General features: G+C 37.7%; 1 protein-coding gene across 3 annotated transcripts in view; it reads left to right on the top strand.

Annotated features, from left to right (window-relative positions):
• The window catches only part of ntm (neurotrimin), a 404,648-nt gene that overhangs the window by 42,506 nt on the left and 338,129 nt on the right, over positions 1–24,013 (top strand). The gene's annotated exons all lie outside the window — the stretch shown is intronic.

Raw genomic sequence — 24,013 nt, 5'->3', positions numbered from 1 at the left:
CAACATTGTGCGAATTATAACAATATCTCAATTATAACTTGCTGTAGATATTTTTCTGTTTGGGAATGAAGGATTTCTCAACTGTCCTGACAGATGTAATTGGAGAGTTTTTCACATAGTAGCTGTGTAGCAGCCAGATTGTGGAGCCAACTGCAGGACACAAGAAGTAGGGAGTAATTCAAAGGAGACACATAGCCATGAGGGAGAGTACGACAATAGATACACACACACATGATAGAACGGGAAGGAGTAACTGGTGGAAACAAAGCTGAGGTTAACTAATTACTCAAGAGAAAGTTGAATTTAACACAAGACACAAAGAACAACCATTATCAAACTAAAACAGGAAAAGAGACACAACTGAACAGGGAGACGAGATTAACTTGCAACAACTCAACAGTGGAAACAAGAAAGACAAAAATACAGAGACCAGACCAGACAACAGAATCGCAACACAAAAGTGGAGTAGCAAAATGAACCTAATGATCTCTGGAACTGAAGGCAGGAAAAAGCAACCCAATAAGGAACTTGGATAAAGCAACAAACAAGCCACGTAACACAAAGAAATGATGTTATAGAATAAACCTAAATTCCAAAATACAGAATCCTAATCCAAAGATACCTACATCTGCACCACTTGCTCCTGTTATCAGGAGAGAAGAGAGCTTTACCAAAGGTGAGCGTTATCTTATTACCCACAAGAAAAAAAAGGTAGTAAGTAAATGATTTACAGTAACAAGACCAAGTGATTCTATATACAATGTGCTAGAGGGGGGTCCAGGGCTCCAGGGTCCGTGGGGGGAAAAGGAAGGGATCAAACACACTCCACTCCTCTCCAAATCACACTCCACTCTCCTCATCTGGCTCTCATGCTTCCACACACTTGCTCGCAGGTTTTCAGGTAGGCAGGGACGGGTCCAGGAAAGATCTACACACAGAGCCCGTAATGAGCACCAACCCGGCAGAGGACAGAGAGCGAGAGAGAGAGAGAGAGCAGAAAACAAAACAACACATGTTGCCTAACACGAGGCCATGACAGACACACATCCCCTCTCAACGGGAGCCTATCGGCAATCGACCAAGCTTACCAGGGTGCAGATGATCTTAACTCCGGTAAAAACATGCGCTTGTCCAGGATGGCAGCTCGTTTTTCCAAGCCTTAGCCTTCCCAATCCACCAGGTGTTGGTAGCCACGTCCCCACGCCATGAGTCAATAATACAGGTGATGGAATAGGTGGACAGACCATCCACAAGTTGGGCGGGAGGAGGGTCCTGGAAGGAGGGCACAGAGAGCTGTTCAGGACAGGTTTAATCTGGGACACATGGAAAACGTGCATTCTCATGTTGCGTGGCAATTTGAGTCTTACAGAAAACCGGGTTGACCAGGGCCGAGATCTCGAATGGGCCGATGAAGGTGGGGTTGAGCTTAACTGACGGGATCAAAATGCTTTGAGAGCCATACCTTCTGTCCCACAGCGCAGTCAGGGGTAGAGGTCCGGTGGTGGTCTGCGATGCGTTTGTTGTGGCACGGAGTGCTCTCCTTCGATGGAGGGAAATAGAGGAACCAGATCCGCCTCCTGGATCTGGTTCCAGCCTTTGAGTCTCCTGAATGGCTGACTCGATTTCTCAGGAAATAGCTCCCATGATGCAGGTAGCTGGGAGGATGGGTGCAGGCTCCGCCTTGTCCTCCGAGGTGGAGAACTGTTGGGAGAGGTCGTCAGGCTTGACGTTGCGGGACCCTGGCCTGTAAGTGATGGAAAAATGGAAACGTGTGAAAAACAGGGCCCACCTTGCTTGTCGGGCAAAGTTACCATACTGAAATCCTGAATGAACCTCCTATAAAAGTTTGTGAACCCGAGGAACCGCTGCAACTGGCACTGATTAGGAGGCTCTGGCCATTCCACCACAGCTTTGACTTTTGACGGGTCCGGGCGGAGGTCCCCTTGTTCGATGATGTAGCCCGAGAAAGCGACTGCGGACACATGGAACTCACATTTCTTGCTATTAACAAACAACCCGTTCTCCAGAAGGCGTTGCAGGACATGTCTGACCTGGTTTCATGCTTGGACTGGGATTTGGAAAAGATTAAGATGTCATCGAGGTAGACGATAACAATGAAGCCCCTCAAAACATCATTCACCAGTGCCTGGAAAACTGCAGGAGCATCACCCTGTTTTTTATTCAATATAAATGAATCCCTTAATTTTACTTGGTTTTTTTGTTGGGTGTTTTTTTTTCTTCCAGTAACAGATTTTAAATATTAATTTTTGAATGTGTTATTTTATGTGTTTTCTTTAAAGAGCATTTACAATAATCTCAAATAAAAGAAGTATAATTAACGTACAAGACAAGACAGTTGTATTAACCGATCATTATAAATAGTAGGGAATTATGTTTAGGTTCTTTATAATGAATATTTTAAGTTAGACACTAAGAGAGAAATTCTTTTGTGTTTACTGGATCCAATTATAATTCTATGTAAATACAAATTAACAAATGTTGTTTCAACCTGTGTAAAAAATTAAAGGGTTTAAGGCAGGGGTGTAAAACTCAATTGCACAGGGGGCCAAACCTCAAGGCACACTTCAGGTCATGGGCCAAACAAGATAAACATTTATTGAACACACTAAAATAATGTTTTTTAAACATAAATATGAATAAAAACAGACAGGAATATAATTCCAGATTAAATAAACTTTAAAAAATTTACTTTAACTTTAAATATTTGGTCTCCATTAAAATATATCCTGTCAAAATTATGCAAGTTAGAAATAGAAATATGAACATGCTGCCAAAAACCCCAGAAAAAATAAATGGAAACATATACAAGGTTCGAGCTGCATGTAGACAGAGCTGGGGCATTACTTCAGGAATGGAACTAATAAACTCTACAGGGCATTCAGTGTCATACTTTCCCTTGAGTGTCACATTAGAATGCAGCTCCATCTGAATCTGCACAGGTGCAGTTTCCACGTCAACTGTAAATGGGTTGTGAAGCAGCTCGAAATTCTCATTTTGTGCTTCAAAGTCACCAAAGCGCCGCAAACTCAGTGCGCTCAGTTTATTAGCAAAATGCGCATTTGGGAACACTGTTGCGCTGACTTGGTTCACCATTACTTGGCAACAGGGAAAGTGAGGCAAGTTGCACTGGTGCATTTGTGACAGCTTCACTTGAAATGCCTTCACCGCATCATACATGCCATGTCCATGAACTGACAGATTTCCTTGCTGAGCTCAAAAACCCTATTGAAAAAATTTCCCCAACTCAGCCAACAGATCTCTGTATGATAAGGAATGTCAGCAAACTCTGAATCTATTTCCCACATAAAAGACTGAAATTGACAGTGATTTAATAATAATAATAATGGATTGCATTTATACAGCGCTTTTCGGGGCCCTCAACACACACAGGCAAGCTACAGTTGTAGCCTCAGCTGCCCTGGGGCAGACTGACAGAAGCGAGGCTGCCATATCGCGCCATCGGCTCCTCTGGCCATCACCAGTAGGCGGTAGGTGAAGTGTCTTGCCCAAGAACACAATGACCGGGACTGTCCGAGCCAGGGCTCGAACCGGCAACCTTCCGGTTACAAGACAAACTGCCAACTCTTTGAGCCACGATCGAACCTTTAGTTTGGCTAAAATTTGCGGTTTGCGTCACGGTGATCATTACATGCTCCATTTTTAGGACCACACAGCCACAGTTTCTTGTGTATGATGCAGTGATATGCTGTTAACTCACCGGTACAGTTCTCCTGCATCTTTACTCGCATCCTGCTGACTAGTCCACTTTTTTCACCACACAACACTGGCGCTCCATCTGTTGTAAGTCCAACAAGTTTGTCCCAGGGCAGTTTCATGTCGGTTACACTTTGACATACGTTTCTGCTCAGGCTCACTTTTGCCAAAATCTGCATTTTGTCTGGACACAAGACGTTGCACACCTTCATCATGCAGCTCTTCAGAAACTCTCCTTCGGTAAATGGCAGGGCTGATTTGGCTTTCTCCTCTGCTACAATAAAACTTGCTTTCACAACAGCTTCACTTTGTGATTTTGCTCTGGTGAAAAACGTCTGCTGAAAGGTGAGATTCTTCTTTAGCTCTTCTATTTTCTGTAGTTTCTGCTCTGCATTTAGGTTTTTCAGCTAATCCTGATGTTTTGTCTCGTAGTGCCATCTCAAATTAAATTCCCTAATTACAGCCACATTAGTTCCACTAATAAGAGACACGGGTTTACCGGCAATGTTTGCAAACATATATTCAGTCTCCCACCGGTGCTGAAAGGCTCTGTTTTCAGAATCAACTTTTCTCTTCGCCATTGTGAGGGGCTAGCTTTGCAATAACAGAAGTTTGACTTGATTGACGGGAATGTTCCCAGCTAGCCTAGCGTTCGGCAAGGCGGCTGCAGCGCTGCATTTTGTGATCTGTAGTTTGTGTGTTATTAGCGCCTCATATCGCCGGGCCATGCATAACAATAATAATAAATCTATATAAAATGATCTCGTGGGCCAGATATAAATGTCCGCCGGGCCAGATGCGGCCCGTGGGCCTTGAGTTTGACACATGTGGTTTAAGGCAATGGGGTTTCCAAGCAATTTTCTATTAACCTCATTTGGGCTAAGAGTGAAGGTATTGGCTGATACCAAATGTTTAATTCAGATTTCCTTCCAGTTTTCATTTAAATATGACAAGATTTGTATTCTAAATGTAGCATATGTGTGCTAGTGTACGTAAATCTCAGTTTGCTGAAGCCTTTTGTAGTATATTTCTTTACCTGTTGGGCATATTTTTATAATAATAATAATAATAATAATAATGGATTGCATTTATATAGCGCCTTTCGAGACCCTCAAAGCGCTATATGGTATATGTTTTTGACAATATCGTTGAACCTTAGAGTAAAACTCTTTTTGTGCTGCAATGCTTTTTCCTCACATTCATGTCAATACTACTAATTTCAAGATTCTTTATTTGTCACGTCCATGGTTATACAGGTATAACATGCAGTGAAATGTGACCTGATACGCTCCTCGACTGTGCAAAGAAAGAAAGAGAGAGACCGACTTTATATACAGTGAATGAGTATATAGAAAGAGGACATTACGTGCAGCAAGTGGGTGAGTTATGTACATTATATAAATAGAAATAAAATAAAACAATCTGGAAATTTACAGCTTGTGTAATTTCATTATTATTATCATCAATGTTATTAATAATATTAAAAAGTGTGTGGCCTGTAGTGTAGTGTAATCCTAGTCCATCCCGTAGATATTAGACAGATGACCAATACTAGTGTTCTGTCTTTAAAATATGTAATTTTACATTACAAATGATTTCATTTCATTTATCTAGCCCACTAAAACATATTCCGTTTTCCTAATTAGCATTCACCACCAGACTCTTTGTTCAGAGGATAAGGTTAGAAGCATTATGGTGTAATATAGACATTGATCTCACAAGAAAATGATTTATTGATTTTTAGTGAAGTTGGATCATGAAGTGACCTGTAATGCATAGTGTAGCAAACTCCATCAAGACCTTTGCTGTAGCTAAGGGCTTTACAGGTATTACACCAAAAGCAAATGATCATTCAAAGTGATATTTAAACTGCTACTAACCAAAATTTGTGGAATATAAATGATTATATCAGAAAATCTGCAGTCATTTCTAACTATAACATCAAGCATTAAGCATGTTTAAAGCTTTTTCTTCTAAAATTATTTATAATGCTATAAATATATATATACAATATACAAAGTAGCCCATTGTTTACTCAGTGGGCTAGGTTCAGTCATTGAGCAATGTACTGTTTATAAGACTGGGGAAAACTGCAGTCAGCTGAGACTAAGTCACTTGGGTGAGCAACAAAACGTTTCTCCCACTGAAAACATCCAGATGAACAGAATCAACCTTTTGGGATTTACTTACCTGGATGATTGATCATGCATCAAGACATTAATATTTGTAAATTCAAAAATATTAAGTATATTAATCATGTAAATGTGGAACTACTTTGGATGTCATATAGATGTCCAGAATTGATCAGTATAGACATGATCAGCAAGTCTATCCCGCGTCCAATGTTTAGTGGGATAGTTGTCTTGATGCATGCACAATCATTCAGGTAACTAAATGCCCCAAAGTTGATTCTGTTCATCGGTGGGAGAAACGTTTCTCCCACTGAAAACGCTATATCCAGATGAACAGAATAAACTTGTGAGGAGTGTTATAGTAGGGCTGGGCGATATGACCCAAAATTCATATCTCGATATTTTTTTAGCTGGATGGCAATATAAGATATATCTCTCTATATTTTTTTTAAAGCCATAAAGTAAGAACAAAAAGAGAGTTCTTAGTCAAAGCTGTGTCCCAGATGTCACACAGGCACTTTTATTAACATACAGCATAGATGTACATGAAAAAAACTACTCAAAAATAAATTATGAGCATTTATTAAATAATAATGCTCCATAAATAAAAGAAAACTATGTTGTTTTTGTGCATAACAAAGAGCTCACAATTGTGCAGTCAAAATGTAAACTAAGAGACGCTGAGCATAATAACATGGACAGATTTCACGGCTGCTCTATTCCCAACTTCTACTGCGTGACTGACAGCCTGGAGTTTGAAATCTGCTTCGTAACCATGTCTCTTAACAGGTGCCATTTATGGTCCTTATACACACACAGTACGGTAATATTACATTGAAGCACAGTACGTATTACTACGCGAGGCTCCTCGGTAGCCGTAATGCTCCGACAATCCATCAAGCGGTGCAGCTCTGTAACTTACCAAAGTCATTCTAAAACATTTTTTGACAGATTGCTGAGCGCTGTGTGCCACATAAAATCGGTTCGTGGTCATCAAGCACAACCAGAATTCATAAATAAGGCGCGCTGTCAACTTTTGAGAAAATGAAAGGATTTCAGGCCGTGCATGGCGTTAGCATGGTTAGCTCGTTAGCGTGTTTAGCTCGTTAACACGTTGATGCCGTCCAGCCCCACGCACGGGGCAATGCGCAGTAAGTCGTTAACGGAGATTTGCCGTGTCCATCTTGTCGCTGCCTGCAGGTGAAGTGATGGGGGAGGAGGGGGAGTTGTGTTCAGTGAAGGAGAGAGGCGAGGTCGAGTAACGTTGTGTAAAGACAAAAGTGGACAAAAGAGAGGCAAACTTGTGGCTCCACAACTATAATTATAACGTAACATAGACTATATCGATATAAAGGATGTTGTCACATCTTATATCTCTTATAAAAATATATCGATATTTTTAAAAAACTCGATATATCGCCCAACCCTATGTTATAGTTGAACTTATTGTAACTAGCACTGCTATAGCAGAATAAATAAATGCCACAGTGACCCCATGGGTCAGGTTTCAAAAGGGAAGTCTTTATGTCTTCATGCACAAAAAAATACAAAAAAGAAAAAAAAAGAAAATATCCATGACCTAGAAATGTAATTTAGTGGAGAATACCAGTGAGAATAAAGAAAAAAATGTATAATAGCAGATCTGTAAAATGTGCCTGCCACTTTCAAAAGACTGGCAAATTTAGACAGAAAAAATAAATGTAACATCAAGAAAACATTGTAATCAAACAACCCTTTATGATGGTAGCACAAACGGGTCCATGATTTAGTCTTTTATTTCTGCAGATATTAAAAGTTTTCAAAGGCACCTGCTTTGGGCCATGTTTACTATGATTATTTTTGGTGTCCAAAGACCTCTATAGCAGTGCTCCTTATGCTTAAACAGGCAATCATTACATCTTACTTATGCCTGCCTTCAAAGGAAATCGCTTTGAAAAATGTGTTGGGATATGAGAATTTTAGAAAAGGAAATCTAGAAACCTCTTCCATCTAAGAGTGGCTATTAGTTCACTTTAGGCAGGACTTAATCAACAAAAAGAAGTCTTCCTTGGTAAAACCAAGGAACGAACTTTTAAATTTAGACTTTAAAATTTAGCTGAGCATTAGTATGAGGTTAATACAGGCAAAACAATAAAAAGGAAGAGTGTGAGATAAGATGCCTCCGTTGTGCAGTGTATATATTCAAGAGCTGTTTTTGACACCTGCTGCCTAAAAATTTACAGATTGAAGGATTTGAAAAATCTGTCTTCACTGAACAGAGATTTGAAACCCACAGTTTTTTTTTTTATTCATGTAGTTATTAAAAACATGTTGCAATTTCAAGCCTATATATTGGCAGTTAGGAGTGTGATCACATCCTCCTTTAAGCAATTAATTTGGTGTTCCTATACCTCCAAAGAAATGTCAGAAGGAGTCTGAAGCGCGTATTCTCGGAAAAGTGGTTGCAGGAGGTGAGCTGGCTTCAAACAAATGGCAAATGGCATATTCTGCACCACATCTCTGTGCATTCATCATTTATTTGAAGCCAGCTCACCTCCTGCAACCACTTCTCCAAGAATACGTGCTTCTGACATTTCTTTGGAAGTGGAGGAACACCAAAGTAATTGCTTAAAGGAGCTTGCTTCTTCTGCATCTTTAAGAGTTCTAAACAAATGTCTGTCCTCCTCCGGAAAATCTTATGTACGCAAACACGCGTTGCAACTTCTTATCTGGTGCGCGTCTTTTATTTTGACAGCGCATGCGCACCTGCGGACCACTTATGTGCACCCCTGTGTATATATATATATATATATAGAGAGAGAGATATTTAAACTAGACTGTTTAAATGGCTTTTAATGAACCATAAAAACAAACAGAATTAAAATTTAATTACTACGGAACTTTTCATATGTACCTAAAAAGGGTCTCACATTGTGACACGGGACATTAAAGCCGATGGTGCCGGTAAACAAGACATTTGAAAGCACTCTTATTTTTGAAGTGAAATTTGCAACCTGCTATACAACATGCACACTTCAAGACGTATATATAACTTTTCAGGGTCATGACCAGAGATGGACAGTAACGCGTTACAAGTAACAGATTGAAGGATTTCAGTCTCTTACAACAGGACTTAGTGCCGCTGAATCTTTAATCTTTGAAAAAATGTTTTATTATTTTTTGCTGTTTTACTTGCATCTATTTGAAAGAGTGAGTGTAAACACAATTTTGTTTTCTATTTTATATGCTGCCATATACAGAAAGTAGGTTTAAATGTTAAACGAATTTCTTCCAGTTAGAGAATTATGCAAATATTTAAATTTTTGCTTGAAATTGAAAAAATTTAAATTCAAACTTAAGTAAAGTGTATATTCTCTTTTATTAATATTATTTTATTATTATATTAATATAGCACAAGGTACAGCTAGTTTTGCACAAAAAAAGCTGGCAGAAACATCCTCCAAAGAGCTACTTTTCACTTTCTTACCTTGAGTACATTTCAGAGCCTTTTCACTTTAATTCGGTGAAGAAGTTGAATCAGTACTTCAACTTTTTTGCATTTGTCAGGAGAAGGGAAAAAAAATTCTATAAGCAACAAGCTTACATCATTCACTGTGCTTTTCATAGCTTGTTGTTTGTTCATATTTAATTTAATTTTATTGCGAGACATTGATTTAACTGGCAGCTTACATACCCACAGCTTTGTTTTGTGGCTCATATGCATGTTCATGAAGGCCACTCCTCTAAGAGAAGTGGGCTGTTCTTTAACTGGCTCATGTCCTTACACCCTCACTTCAGTATATGAAGCCTTAAAACAAAAATTTTGTGATTTATCACTTTGCAATCAGGTTCAAAATCTTTGGAGTGAAATAGTTGGGGTGAAATGTTTGTTACTGGCAACTGATTTTCCAAGGTTTTTCAAATACTTTGGAAAAAAATAAAAGTGAACAGTAGTCCTTGATATTTTGTCTTCCCATCACACAGGTAAATGAGAAGAACAAGTAATGGTATTAGCCACTAGCAGTGATTACTTTTTTTTTCTCATCTAATCATTGCTGCTGAAGTGTGCACTTTGATGACAATTTATAGCAGAGTTTATGTGATACCATTACAGAAATTTTAGTTTGTAATTATATCATAGTATTATTTTCTGAATTGCATTGATTTATAATTACAATTGACACAGACCCACAGAGCCCTTGTGGCAGAAGTACAATTATTGTATCTACAAGTGCCTCTAATCACTGGTTTTTGAGAGCAAAGCTACAGATCTGTCACTTGTGCTGCCAACCGCTTCTAACAGCCTTCTATCTATTTCTCCTGAGACTGAGACTTTGCAGTCAGCTGAAAGATCCCTTGAGCATTCCAGAAGAACACAGCTGTTACACCAATTGCAAAAGAGAAAAAAAAAATGCCTGAAGCTGCCGAAGTGAGTCACTCTTTGAATTCAGCATCTCATCTTTTTTCTTTGTACTATGTTTTACCCTGCTCTATTTTGGGTTTGGGGTCTTAATTAGGCTCAAGAGGTACCAAAAGGTACAGGAGTTGTAATACATGTTGAATTTTTTTTAATGTATTTATTTATTACATTGCAGGGTTTCCAAACTGCAACCAGGGAGAGTAAGCACTAAAAAAAATGATAGAGAAATATCATATTTGAAATTTCTTCTGGATGTCTCTGAAGTTCCCCAAAAAATCATGAACTTGTTTCTCTTTTACATTTTGGTATGAGGTTAGAAATAACTTCTGTCAACATAAAAGTGAAATGCAAAACTTTCAAGTCATCTATGTGTCACAAACTTTAGTTGAGAAATTGTCAAAGAAAGTCTTAAAAAGTTCAATCTGACAACCAAAATTAAGTTAGACAAATCAAAATGTGCAAGATTCAACATGCAGCACAGTTTTTGCTTATTTAAAATATTGCATGGCACATCATTTTTACTGCATGTGTGATCACAGTGTCACATTTATTATTAATGTAGGACTGAATATCACCAGATGGATGCTTTGAAATCAGGGGTGATTCTAGGATCAGAGCTTTGGGGGTGCTGAGCACACAGAGAGCTGCCCAGCCATGCAAGATAAGCTTTACTCATCACGGTGAGACTTCTTCCCTGTCTCTGTCAGTCCCTGCATTCCTAAACGTCTCCAGTTGTCCCGAGTTCTTTCTGACTGTCTCCTTGGTACATGTAAACCCCTGTTCCTCCCTGTCCTCATTGTCTGTTGTCTTTGTCTCCGTTATCAGTCATCTTAATTTTACCATCTCTGTGCAAGTCTGCAAATTTCTTTATTAAATCATAAGACTCTTAAATTCATCAAGTCTCTCTGTGCCTGGGTCCTCGTCACAAAACATGACATCACTGTTTTGTACATTTTAACACAATTTAATCCCCACATTTGTGAAAGAAAAGCAAAACATTTTTGAAAAGTCTGTAACAAAACCATCAGATCTGATAAAGGTTATTTAAATGCTGCAAAAGAAGAATGGATTGGAATAAAAAAAAATACATTTCCTAACCTTAATTGCTGGGGGAGAATAATGAATGATGCTCATAGTGAGTAAAAAGTAAACTGAGTGCATTTTTTGGAAAGAGATTCACTTTTAATGTGTATGTATAATAGAATACAGATACATAAAAAAATATACTCCAAAAACAGAAGAGTCCTTGAAATGTAGAAATGTACAAAATATTAATAAAAAATTTGTAAAAATGGAGGGGAATTTGCCTATGGTACAATGTATACAATGTATGAAAAAATCTTTACTGCATATACTAATTTACTAATAGTAATTTTGTGTTGCAAGATTTATGAGTTTCATGCTTTCATAGTGGTACTTGGGAGAGCTTGACATTTTCTCAGGTGGTACACACTGTAAAATGTTTGAGAAACACTGATAAGCTGCTGTACAGAATCTTTGAAACAAGCTAGCTTAAAACATTTTTAGAATATAAACAGAGCACTCTGCTTCTCTTTACAGCTCCTCACTCCACCAAGGCACTGTTTGGCATTTTCTGATAGTGTGCAAATGTGGTGCATGTACTGCAGCAGACATACAGACAACTAGATGGTCCAAAAGTTGGCCTGCCTATTACTGGCTGAGGTTTAAGTAGAGTTGTGGCTCAACCACATTAAAATATATCATAAATTTTAATCTCCCCAATCAATGATAATGTTATGTTGGAATGTTGTTAAAGGGGTTCAAAAAATGTTTCAACCCAGTTTGTTTTGCAGATTCTGTATAGCAGCTTTAATATAGGGAGAACACAACTTCCAGATTGTGTGAGTAAAATTTGTTTTTTTTTCTTTGTCAGTTTAACAGTTTCTGTTTTGCCTGTCACTATTCCCTGTCTGTTTTCTTACATGGTTCTTCCTGACCTTGTACTTTCTCCTCACGTTCCCCTCTGTCCCCCCTCCCTCTTTGGACTCAATCAATTTGGACACAATCATACACAAATAGATTGTATTCAATTAGATGAAAAAATTACATTAATATAAAAAAAAATACTATTAAGATCACTAATGAAAAAGTACTCTCTCAGTGTACTTTCAACCAAAAGGAAAATAACCAAACCACATGTACATCTAATAAAAGATATAAATATTGAAACAGTGATCCGACATTATTCTTGACTGACGGATATCTATACTTTCCGTTAGAATATTACGTCTCAACAAAGTACTGTATGGTTTTTATATTTTTAGTAGTGTGTCACACAAACAGCAAATATTGTCAAAAAAAGTAAGAAATCTTTGTGGGTGCTTTGATTCATTTTGTGGGGCTTCAGCACCCCCAAAAATGGGCTAAACATGCCCCTGTCCATCTACAACTTTATTCATATGCAACACTTAAAACCATTTTATGTCTCTGCATACAGTTTGTGATCTACCACCCTTTTAAACCATTGCCATTTATTTAAAGCTACTTTTCTTATTATTGTTTATTTTGTGACTCTATTTGCTAAAAGTCCTCAGGTCAGTGCAAAATGCCTACATGCACATACTGATAAATCCTAATATACAAAGCAAGCATAAAGCAAGTGCTGATTGACTCCCAGTCTGAGTGAAAAAGATAAAAAAGAATTCCTTTGAGGTACCAATATGGGAATACCCTATATCTTACTGGCAGGTGTGAAAAAAACATACTTCCTTCCACCAGCTGATTTTTTTGAACAATTTTCTTTTGGAGACTCACTATGATGATACATGTCGGATACAAATGCTGAGAGTAGGTGTATTACATAGAGTAGAACGGCGGTCTCCAACCTTTTTTGCGCCACGGACTGGTTTATGCCCGACAATATTTTCACGGACCGGCCTTTAAGGTGTCGCGGATAAATACAACAAAATAAAACTAGTACCGGTACCGAAAAAAAGAAGATTTATTCATAACACACGTGAAAAGACCCAGGAAAACCGAGTTAACGATAAAAACGATAACAAAATAACGCTGAAAACCGATAAAAACCCTGAAAACCATACATTTCACACCTGAGCCTCAACTTTCGCGGCCCGGTACCAAACGACTCACGGACCGGTACCAGTCCGAGGCCCGGGGGTTGGGGACCGCTGGAGTAGAATACTGATAGGTGAAAGGTAGATCAGAATAAATACCTTTACAGCTAAATGCATGTACATCTGCATAAATCTGAGCATTTCCAAAATAATCCTTAAATCAAGGCTATCCTCCCATCTGTATGATTTCTTTAACATTTTAGATGCACGGTTATATACAGAGGTTAAAATAGGCTCGAAAGGCATTTTGGTGCCTTCAGAAAATGAGCAATTAAATCCGATAGGTAGATTAATATAGAATATTGTTGAGTGCCTGTCAGGAGTGAGGATAAATGGAGTAACATTTGAGTGGGAGGTAATTTCAAATGCAAATTTTCGTACAACTTAAAAAAAAAATCAAATTCAGCCTTTTTTGGGTAGTTTGGCATTGTATCTTGCTAGCCAATTTACAGTTATTGTATTTTCCAGGCAACATAAGAAATAAGTAAATTGACACACTTAGAGATGTCAAACAAAAAAAATATTTTCAAAGATAAGGACTGCTCAGAAATCTACATTTGATATATCAGATATCGCATAATATATCAGATGATACATGGAGCATTACATTTCTATACAAAATTTTGTAAGGCTAAAATAAAGCACCAAGCTGCTCTATTTCAGTGTATTTTGACTCATCACCAGCAGCAAACTGTAGACACAACTGTAGGTCACAGTTGCACAACTACCTTTAGCAGAAAAGTAGTTTAGCAGAAACCAGAAAATAGAAGAGTTACTTCAAAAAAACAACCGTCGACTCATCATGCTTTATATTGTAAGGTAGACCTTAGAATAATACATACAGAGAAAAACATAACAACCATATGACCCCTATGAGCAAGCACCTTGGCGACAGTGGGAAGGAAAAACTCCCTTTTAACAGGAAGAATCCTCTGGCAGAACCAAGCTCAGGGAGGGATGGCCATCTGCCGTGACCGGCTGGGGTGAGAGAGACTGACCCATCTGATCACTGCTATCTCATCACATATTGATGTTTAGCCAGGAACTCTTGACAGCACATATTGACATGCTAGTCAAAGTCCTTTCTGGGGCTGTGTTTTAATTAAATTATTTATTTATTTCTTGGGCACAAAAGAGTGTTAAAAGCAAAAGTGTGTGAAAGTTATTACTATTCATATAAGACATGAATTAAAATAAAATTGAGTCTTATTTTTTTAGTTTTTCTCAGCTTTCTCAGATATATTCCTTTCAGTACATTTCTTCTTCTCATTATCCAGTTTTGATGTTTAATTTGATGATGTACACTAGCCACACATTCTTCTGCATTCTTAGATTAATAAAAAAAATAAAAATAAATAATAATAATAATAATAATACATTTTATTTGAAAGCGCCTTTCAGAACACTCAATGACACTGTACACAGTAGAATAAAAAAAGCAACATAAAAGCAAGTAGATTCACAGGTACAGGGAAACAAAAGATGACCCTTTTATTAAGGATGTTTAAAAAGCTCAGAAAAATCCACAATAAAAGGCAATAGAAAAAAAACAGGCAACTCACAAAGAGAAACAGACGGTCTGACAAAGAACACAGGAGAGACAGGGCTTAGATGCCGGGGACTAGGAATAGGGCTGAGGTAGACTACATGATGGAAACAAAAATTTTGTCCTCCAAATTATACCTGTTGCCTGAAAGTCATTAAGACACAATCTTGACACAAAAATTTGTGGACGGATACATGTGGGAGAAAATCACCAGACACACCGACAATACTGTTTCTAACTCCTCAGTGGATAAAGCAGAATCTGATGGGTCTATATTGGTCAGATTGTGCTCTTAAGGGCTGGCAAGAAAGACCCACAACTGAAACAGAAAAGAGTCTACGTTGAGACACAAAAGTGTCTCAGTTGTGGGAAAAACAAGCAAACAGAAAACAAGCAGCCTGACAACCCAGGAGACCCCCCACCCACACACACACAACTCATAGCAGAAAATGAATGAACACAAAACAGAATCTGAAAACTCAGAATGTGGAAATGATCATAGAAACAAAGTAGAAGTCAGCCTGCACTAACTAAAGCACTAGAATAATGTTAAAAACCAAACTAAGAACTGTCAATAACAAATAGATACCCCCCCCCCCCCGCCCCCCAGTGTGCATGTGTATAAAAAAGTCTCCGTATACATGAGATGTTATACAGAGATGTTCCGATCAATCATCACGATTTCATGTACATGTACATTACATGTATAGTACATGTTCCTAATTCAACCTCTAGGACCTAAAACTGATGTTCTGTAGCTTAGCCCTATCTATGTTTTGGAACATGTTGTAGGTTAGCTTTGATTTTTCGTCAAGGACACCTCAGCCCCATCAAAAAAATTGAGACTGACAGTAAAGGGTAATGAACTGGCCTTGAGTAACATAACAGATTAAATAACAGGGTGTTTGCATCAAGTCACTTGAGTACCCTAACACCTACGATCTGGGGAAATCTCTGGAAAACATTGCTGGTAATGATCAAATGAATGAAATGACAGATTCTGACTAAATATACTTTTTCACTGGCTAAAGGCAGCATCTTATCAAAATGCCTCAGAACAATAATAGTAAAATAGTAATATAGTAATATATAATAATATACTATATAATAATAATAATAATAATATAATTTTGGACTACTGTCCTTTTGTTTGTATATAAATTTAGTAGTTCTTGCAATGTGGGATCTTATATCATAGCGTGACAGTGTAACACTTAGTTGACATTTGTTCATCCAATTCCAGCTGCCAACCATTTTCTTTCAATACACCTACAGTATATGTATACACCTACAGTATACACCTAAATGCACTCTTCATAAAGAAGAAAGAAGAGCTAAGATGGAAAGAGAATGTTTCTTTTCTGCTATTAAGGCACACAGGATAAAAGAACATTTTCCCTCCTTTTCACCCTCCTCAACTCTCCCACTCATTCCATATTATGCTCAGAGCAGGGACGCGGGATGACTCTGAGATTGGCCATGGATTTAAGTGCAGAATACAGATAAGCTGCAGGGAGAACTGGTGCCCAGACTCTTTAGCATACCTAATTGACCTCTAGCTTGAAAAACAAAAACAACCCCCCCCCCCCCCCCCCCAACAAACCTTGTGCTGTGACTAACTCTACCACTTGCCCCTTGGGACCTGCATTCGGCCCAAAATTTTCTGACTCAGTGCTCAGCCATTTTTGGTGAGAACTAAACCATCAGTATTGCTGTCTGTATATGTAATATGATATGATTATCACGTCAGAGCAGGAGGGGGCCACCCCCAAACTGTTCCCACAAAGTTGAACGCATGAAATTGTCCAAAATATTTATGGCATCGTAAAGCATTACAGGGAACTGAAACCATTACAGAATAATAAAAAAGGAAATAAAGGGCCCAACTCCTGAAAAAAAATCCCACACCATAACCCCGCTGCCATTACAGCTTAGACTGAGGCCAAGTTATGTCCAATATTCCAGTACAATTGAATAATAATAATAATCATATCACTTGCAAGTTCAGTTTTATTTACATAGTTTACATAGTTCCAGTTTTATTTACTGGTAAGTCATATTCATTTGGCAAGTAGACATCTTGAAACCAAAAGTGTGGGTGACAGGAGCTGTTTGCTTGTTGTTAACTGGTTGCTCTGTTCTCCACAGCAGCAAGTAACATATTTGTTCATTGTGAATACCACTGTGTACACTGAAAACTCACTCTACATGGGAAGACTGAAATACATACACACAGAGGATAATGAGGGGATAGGCCACAGGTGGGAACGAGTACGACACTAAGCACAAACTAAAGAGACAGGGGAAGCAAAAGTGAACATAACGCACATATTACAGGGGACTATGAAAATAAAAAAGGAAAAAACTAACACTGAGCCCAGGATCCATGGACTTGACAGAAAGGAACAGTGCAGAAAGGTAAACAAACACAGGGATAAGACTGAGCCAGACACAGAAACACAAATGAAGCAGGAAACACCAGGGATTAGTGAACCAGGCTGAAACCAACAAGACAGTATGAAACCACAACACAAAAAACTCCTGTGTTTAGTCTCTGTATGATTCCAAAGGAACTCTAGAGTTGTTTGTTTAATGGTGTGAATCTGAACCACCTACCAGTTACATTACAAGTTTGAGTTAAAAAAAAAAAACATAGCCATGTGGGAAGATAATATAGATGTGCAAATGTGAAATGACTGTAAATTCTCTTTGTTCCACAATAGCCCAGGACGAACCACCATCTTCCTGTATTTTCTTTGATGGAAAGAAAGCAGACTGAACATTCTGTTGTGGTTCGTAATACCGCATTTTGGTTCACTTGGAGTTCACTTGGATTGGTCTCCGTGTGAAAACAAACAAAATCGTGGGAGAAATCAACAAGTTTATATTTTCATCAACTGATTCATACCACATTGAACTATAGGTGTAAAAAACTGTTATAAACGGGGAACTGAAACCAGTACAGAATAATGAAACAGAAAGATTAATGAAAGATTGTCAAAAATACAAAGCTAACAAAAACTCAAAATAGTCCCACAACTTACACAGGTATCATAAAATTGAAGGTGCATGAAAACAGCATTAGTCACCTTCTTTTAAGGCCTTTATGCAGTACTTGCTTTCAACTTCCTAAGTGAATCCAACAAAGAGAATCTGCTTTTGGCCAACATGTATATTTTGCGTACATAAGCACTATAATACAGCTCTGGTCACAAATTAGATGTTTTAGAATACGGACTATTCCCTTTGCCACTGTATCTGTGTTTGTGTGTGTGCATCTGTATTGTGGAAGATGTTAATACTGTCAGGTCATACTCTTTACTCCAAAGGTGGACCCTGTCAAAATGGATTCCATTATAATCAACTTGTGCAATAATTGCACAACCCTTAATATTACATGCTCTTTAGAGAAAACTGCAGTTAATATGATAAGAAGGGCACCTCAGTGTCAAACATTAATTTTGTGCAATATACTGGGATATTTATAATGAGAACTATTTGTATTTATTGAAGCTCTTTTGTTATATTTTGTAACTTTGTAATATATGGTATTATTTAATTTAGTTTAGTTAGTTTTCACTGTCTTGGAGCAACTGTGACATCATTTCCTCTGGGATTAATTAAGCATTCTGATTCTGAAGCTGATTGTGAAGATAAAAGATGACTTTGCACAGAGCAGACATGCAGAAAATAATAATGGCAATGATCAAATAGCTCTAAACATATTTCTCCCAAATCAAGATAAAGTAATGGATATATGTATATTCAGTTTTGCTGTAACTTCATTCAGTGGTAAACTGAGTGAGTCAGTCAGTCTTTTTAAGAAACACTGCAAAGCTGGGAAAATTCTTGCTGTCAGTACACCTTACCTTGTCCTGTCCTTCACTTCAATGTCCTCTTGGGGGATAAGCTCAAGCCCTGATTGCCACAGTGTTCAGTGCTGGTTGCAAACACATTTGTGCTGCTGCTAAAAAGTGAAGCAAATGTCTTAAACCTGCATTAGTTAGAAAAAAGAAAAAAGAAAAAAGAAAAAAAAAAAAACCTGTGGTTTCTAATGGACTTCTGGCCATATAGAAGTCTATGTCAAAACAGTCCTTGAACTTATTTCATATGAAATAAAACATTGAATAGGAATAAATTGAACAGGTCACAGGATATGTCCTTCAATGAACATATTAAACAAATATGTAGGACTGCTTTCTTCTATTTGCACAATATCTCCAAAACTAGAAACATCCTGTCTCAGAGTGACACTGAAAAATGAGTTCATGAGTTTATTACTTCTATGCTGGACTACTATTCATTATTATCAGGATGTCCTAAGAACTCCCTTAAAAAAGCCTTCAAAATGCTGCAGCAAGAGTACTGACGGGGACTAGAAAGAGAAAGCATATTTCTCCTATATTGCTTCCCTTCATTGGCTCCCTGTTGAATCCAGAATCAAATTTAAAATCCTGCTCCTCACATACAAGTGCTTGAGTAATTTAGGCACTGTCTTTTCTCAATGACTATGTGGTACCATATCATCCCATTAGAGCACCTCGCTCTCGCACTGCAGGCTTACTTGTTGTTCCTAGAGTATTTAAAAGTAGAACAGGAGGCAGAGCCTTCAGTTTTCAGGCCCCTCTTCTGTGGAACCAGCTTCTAGTTTGGATTCAGGATATAGACACCCTCTCTAATTTTAAGATTAGGCTTAAACCTTTCTTTTTGATAAAGCATAGGGTTGGTTCAGGTGACCATGAATCGTCCCTTAGTAATTGATAATTATAGACCATTTTCTAATGGTCTTTTTTTCAGCAAAATATTTGAAAGAAAAAATGTTTAGCTCTTACTGAAATCATTAATGATCAACACTGATTAATAGAGCATTTCAGTCTTAGTCCTGCCTGATCTCACTGTTGCCTTTGACACTGTTGATCATGAAACTCAGTCATAGAATCAGTTGTCGCTGTTTCTTCAAGATGCTTTTGGTGGGCCGCGTTCATCACTTTGAAAGGAGCAGTGTTGTGAATAATTTGAGAAACTGTATTAGAAAAGTACTCCTTTTGGACTATGTATGTAGTGTATGTAGTGACGTAGTCAGTAGAGGCTGGCGGTCAAGCCTGATCCCACATGGTCCCACAACCAGTGAGAGACTGGGTCATTTGGGAATTCAAGCTGTGGATTTTAGAGGAGCTGAGGACCGGGATGTGCTTTACCTGTCATGCATCATATCAAGCAGTCAAGATTTTTCTTGTTTTATCCAGTGTAACACAGTTAACCTAACTAAATGTGCTTCAACTTGTCTCCAAAAGTTCCCCGAAAGTCTTGTCCTAGTGCTGCTAAGGTGATCTTATGGAGCTTCTTGCAGCCTGTGATTTCTTGACATTGTAAACCTATTTAAGTTTATATGTTTTTATCTTTTGTGTTATGCACATTGAATTTAAGTATAATGAAATGTGCTAATACTCTATAAATAAAATTTCCATTGCCTTTCTAATTTCAGATTTTCACAGATCATACTTTCTGTCCTAAAATGCTTTTTAACAATATGGGACCTTTAAGGCATTCTGAATGTGGATAGCAATGTTGCATTAACTTGTAATTATTAATACTTTCTGTGCCACCAAATATGAACGTTGTAAAATCTACACCTCCAGTTACAAATGGCAGGCTGATAGCTTTCACTAGTGAATAAGAAAACGTAAACCCCAAGGGACATGGCTGAGGAAGTAAAAAGAAATCACAAAAGGGAACTAACAAAAAAACACCCCAACTACAAATAAAAGCAAGTCATGAAAACACAAAACTCAAAAAAACAAATGAACAAATGATCACCAAGTGAAAACTATAAAGGCAGAACATAAACTATAAAGAAAGATCATAGTTCTAAAATCAAAAACGAAACATGAACTAACAACACAAAAAGACTGGGTTAAAGACCTTGAAGAATGACAATAATCCTACGGAGTTACATTTAGTAACATGTATAATACATTAAGACACAATTTGCCAGTCTTTCTTTAAACCGGCGTTTGTATCCTGCAGAAAGTTAATAGGTTTATGAGTCACATATATTTATACAAACACAGAAATGTAGTACAGCTTCATTTGGTTATTATTATAAAGCTGTGTTGCAGTTTTCCTAACTCTGTCTCCGCAATCTTGAGTTTTCTTTCTCATACCTTCTTCTGCTTTTCATTTGTGATAACCTAATGCATGAGTGTGAAGGAACCGCTGCAGGCTGCCTACTGATAACCCTGTCAAACAACCTGGCACTCCCAATTGTCAGCTCTCCCAGGAGGTCTGCTCATCTGCTAATGGAAACCAACTCCAGAGGTGTGTCAAAACACCCATTATCTTCATACAGAACACACTGGCCCCGAACAGAAACCTTTTAAAATCACAGCTTGAGTGGATTCAGGTTGCTACAGTAAAAAAAAGAGAAAAAAAAAAAAGAAAATTTTTTTTTTTTTAATGCAACAGAAAATGGAATGAACATGCAACATATTCTTTCTGTAGTGCTATGTGATAAAATGAAAAAACTACATACAACTACATAAACTACATAAAAGAACAGAGCATAAATGAATGTGAAAATCAATATGTATATCATCACTGCAGAATTAACTAAATGAAAACTATAAAACACATTTAATTAATGAAAAATATTGAAATGTCTTTGTCAGGCTTCAGTGGTAGACAGCACCAAGAAGCAGTTTTCAAAGCTTAGCCAGTTCAATGGTACCATCACCTTGGCTTTCTCATCACGACTAATTGCTGCATATCTCGGTTCATTTCCATTGAGCCATGTGAATTAAAATACAACCTTGTAATACATCAGTTGATCTACGTAGTTTTCAGGTGTCTTGTGAATCCTGTACACTTCACCCACTCATACTTTTGATCTGCCCACCATGTTCAGGGAAGTTTAATTCACCCTAGAAAATATCCTTGAAAGTAAAATTCATAGCACTAATAATGTTACTAAAGTGTGACAAGAATGAAGTGGTCTTTAATATCTCTTAACACAAGCCTGAGTATACATTATCAGGGCTGCTTTCAATTACTTAAGGCACCAGTAATAATGATTAATAAGTGCACGTAAACAAGAGTTTGAGATGTTTAGTATATTCTTTGGATATTACAGCAAATGATCACTTGAATAAAATAAGATGCTGATCAGCACTTTGAATTTTTACCACTCGTGTTTTGTCTCTTCTGTAACTTATCATGCTTTCTATTCAAGGTGCATCATGTAGTCCCACCAAGCTAAAGTGGACTTCATGTTCTCTGCTGTGCCAGTAAGGCTTAGTGCTTCTTTACTTTCATCTGTCTCTTTTTTACTCGCAACTGTTAGAGTCAAATTGTTAAATGTTGCCATTATTGTACTTAAATTTGTAAGTCTTGGTTCAAACTATATGATCAAAGACATTCTCCTGTTTCTATTGCCCTCCCCAGCCTGTTTAATGGTGGGGGAGGCTGTAGTGTTTTATTATAGGCACGTCCTATGTGAAGGTTCTGTTTTCTTGTTTAGTAAACTTTCTGCCTTTATGACCCTTTTGGTGAGCAGGAAGTCACACAAACGCACCCCCAAACACAAACACACACAAACTCATGTGCACATGCATGCACACACACACACACACCCAGTGCCTTATCTTTTATAACCGTGGGGGGGGGGGTTACAATGGGTGTTTGTGAAACTGTGTTTAACAGAAATAAAAGGCTGCAGGAGAAGCTGGTTCTTTGAAGTGCTCTGTTACCGAGGGCAGAAGGGCTGCTCTGAGATCCTTCCCTTGCTAGCATGTGAAAAACCGGTTGAGCTGTTCGTCTTGCTTCGTTAATGGGAATAAGTCTCTAAACCAGCGGGGCCTGTGGAAGCGCAGACCCAACAGCAACTTTCTCAAATGAGCTTTTGTTCATTTTGATTACTTGATTTGATAACTTGACTCAAAAGTTCTCAATTCCATTGAAGACTTATACCCCTTTTTAAGTCTGGATTTTGGCACTACACTACACCTGTTTAATAACTGTTATTCAATAGGTACACATGATACCAAGGCAGCTGGAAGATAAATAATTTAAAAGTTGAATTTTTCCACTAGGGGTGCTTTTAGATACCTAAGGCATGACAAGGAAATGAGAAATTAAGTAGGATGATAGAACAAGATGATGTGTATGCACTGCAGCATGTCTGGGTTTTTGCTTTTGTGTCTGACAGGGTTCCTAGTGAGATGTACAAGGGAAACTGAAATGTTGCTATTCAACATTTTGACTCCAGAAAGAGAACAGGCCACGTGATCATTTTGTTTTTGGGATCGTAGTTATTGTACTTTTTACTTCACACAGGCACTCACAACTCGTTGATATAATTGCACAGTTTCACTCATGGTTTTAGATGTCTCACCTCAGTGGCATTAAAATTTTAAAAAACTTTTTATGAAATTGCTTTGGATGAAAGTCATAATAGCTGCATAATACCACAGTGTACAACTTTGGATTGACTGAGAAAGACTGTCAACAATAGACTCAGTCAGCCATGAAATTATCAACATCTGAGAGCCAAATACATTTGCACTGCTTTTCATTAAATTGGCTTAAATATTTTTCTTTTGAGGTCTTTCCATTAGCTTCTTAAGCACTTTTGTCACTGTCGTCTTCAGTATGGCCAATAGTGTGACAATAGTGGCAATAACACAGTAAAAAGAATGAAACAAAACAAAAAAAAAAGTTTACTCCCAACTATAATGCCTGAGTGAAACTCCAACAGAAATTGTTTATTTCACCATTTAGTGCCAGCACAAAAACACAATGTTATTTGTGTAAGGATAATAAGGTCATAGTAAATAGGCATGTAGCATGTCTCAATACCATACAGAAGTGACACAATCCGGTTGTTAAGTGATGACGTATGAACCCTGCTTCTGGGAACAAAACTGCTCTGCATTTATTAAGGCTGGTGTGTTTTTAACATGTTTTAATGCTTTGTCTCTTGTTCTATTAAATCTGAACAACCCCCTAAAAAGTCAGTGATAATTTGATTAGGTTAGAAAAGAATCACTCTGAGGCTAACAAAGATTTGAATGAGTACATGAAGCTATCTGTGTCATGAAATGCCGTGTGG

The sequence above is a fragment of the Perissodus microlepis genome, chromosome 10 (genome assembly GCF_051167445.1).
Source record: "Perissodus microlepis isolate ML-2025 ecotype Zambia chromosome 10, ASM5116744v1, whole genome shotgun sequence".
Lineage (NCBI taxonomy): Eukaryota > Metazoa > Chordata > Actinopteri > Cichliformes > Cichlidae > Perissodus > Perissodus microlepis.
Note: the sequence above shows the minus strand (reverse complement) of the source record. Positions and strands in the feature narration are given on the sequence as shown.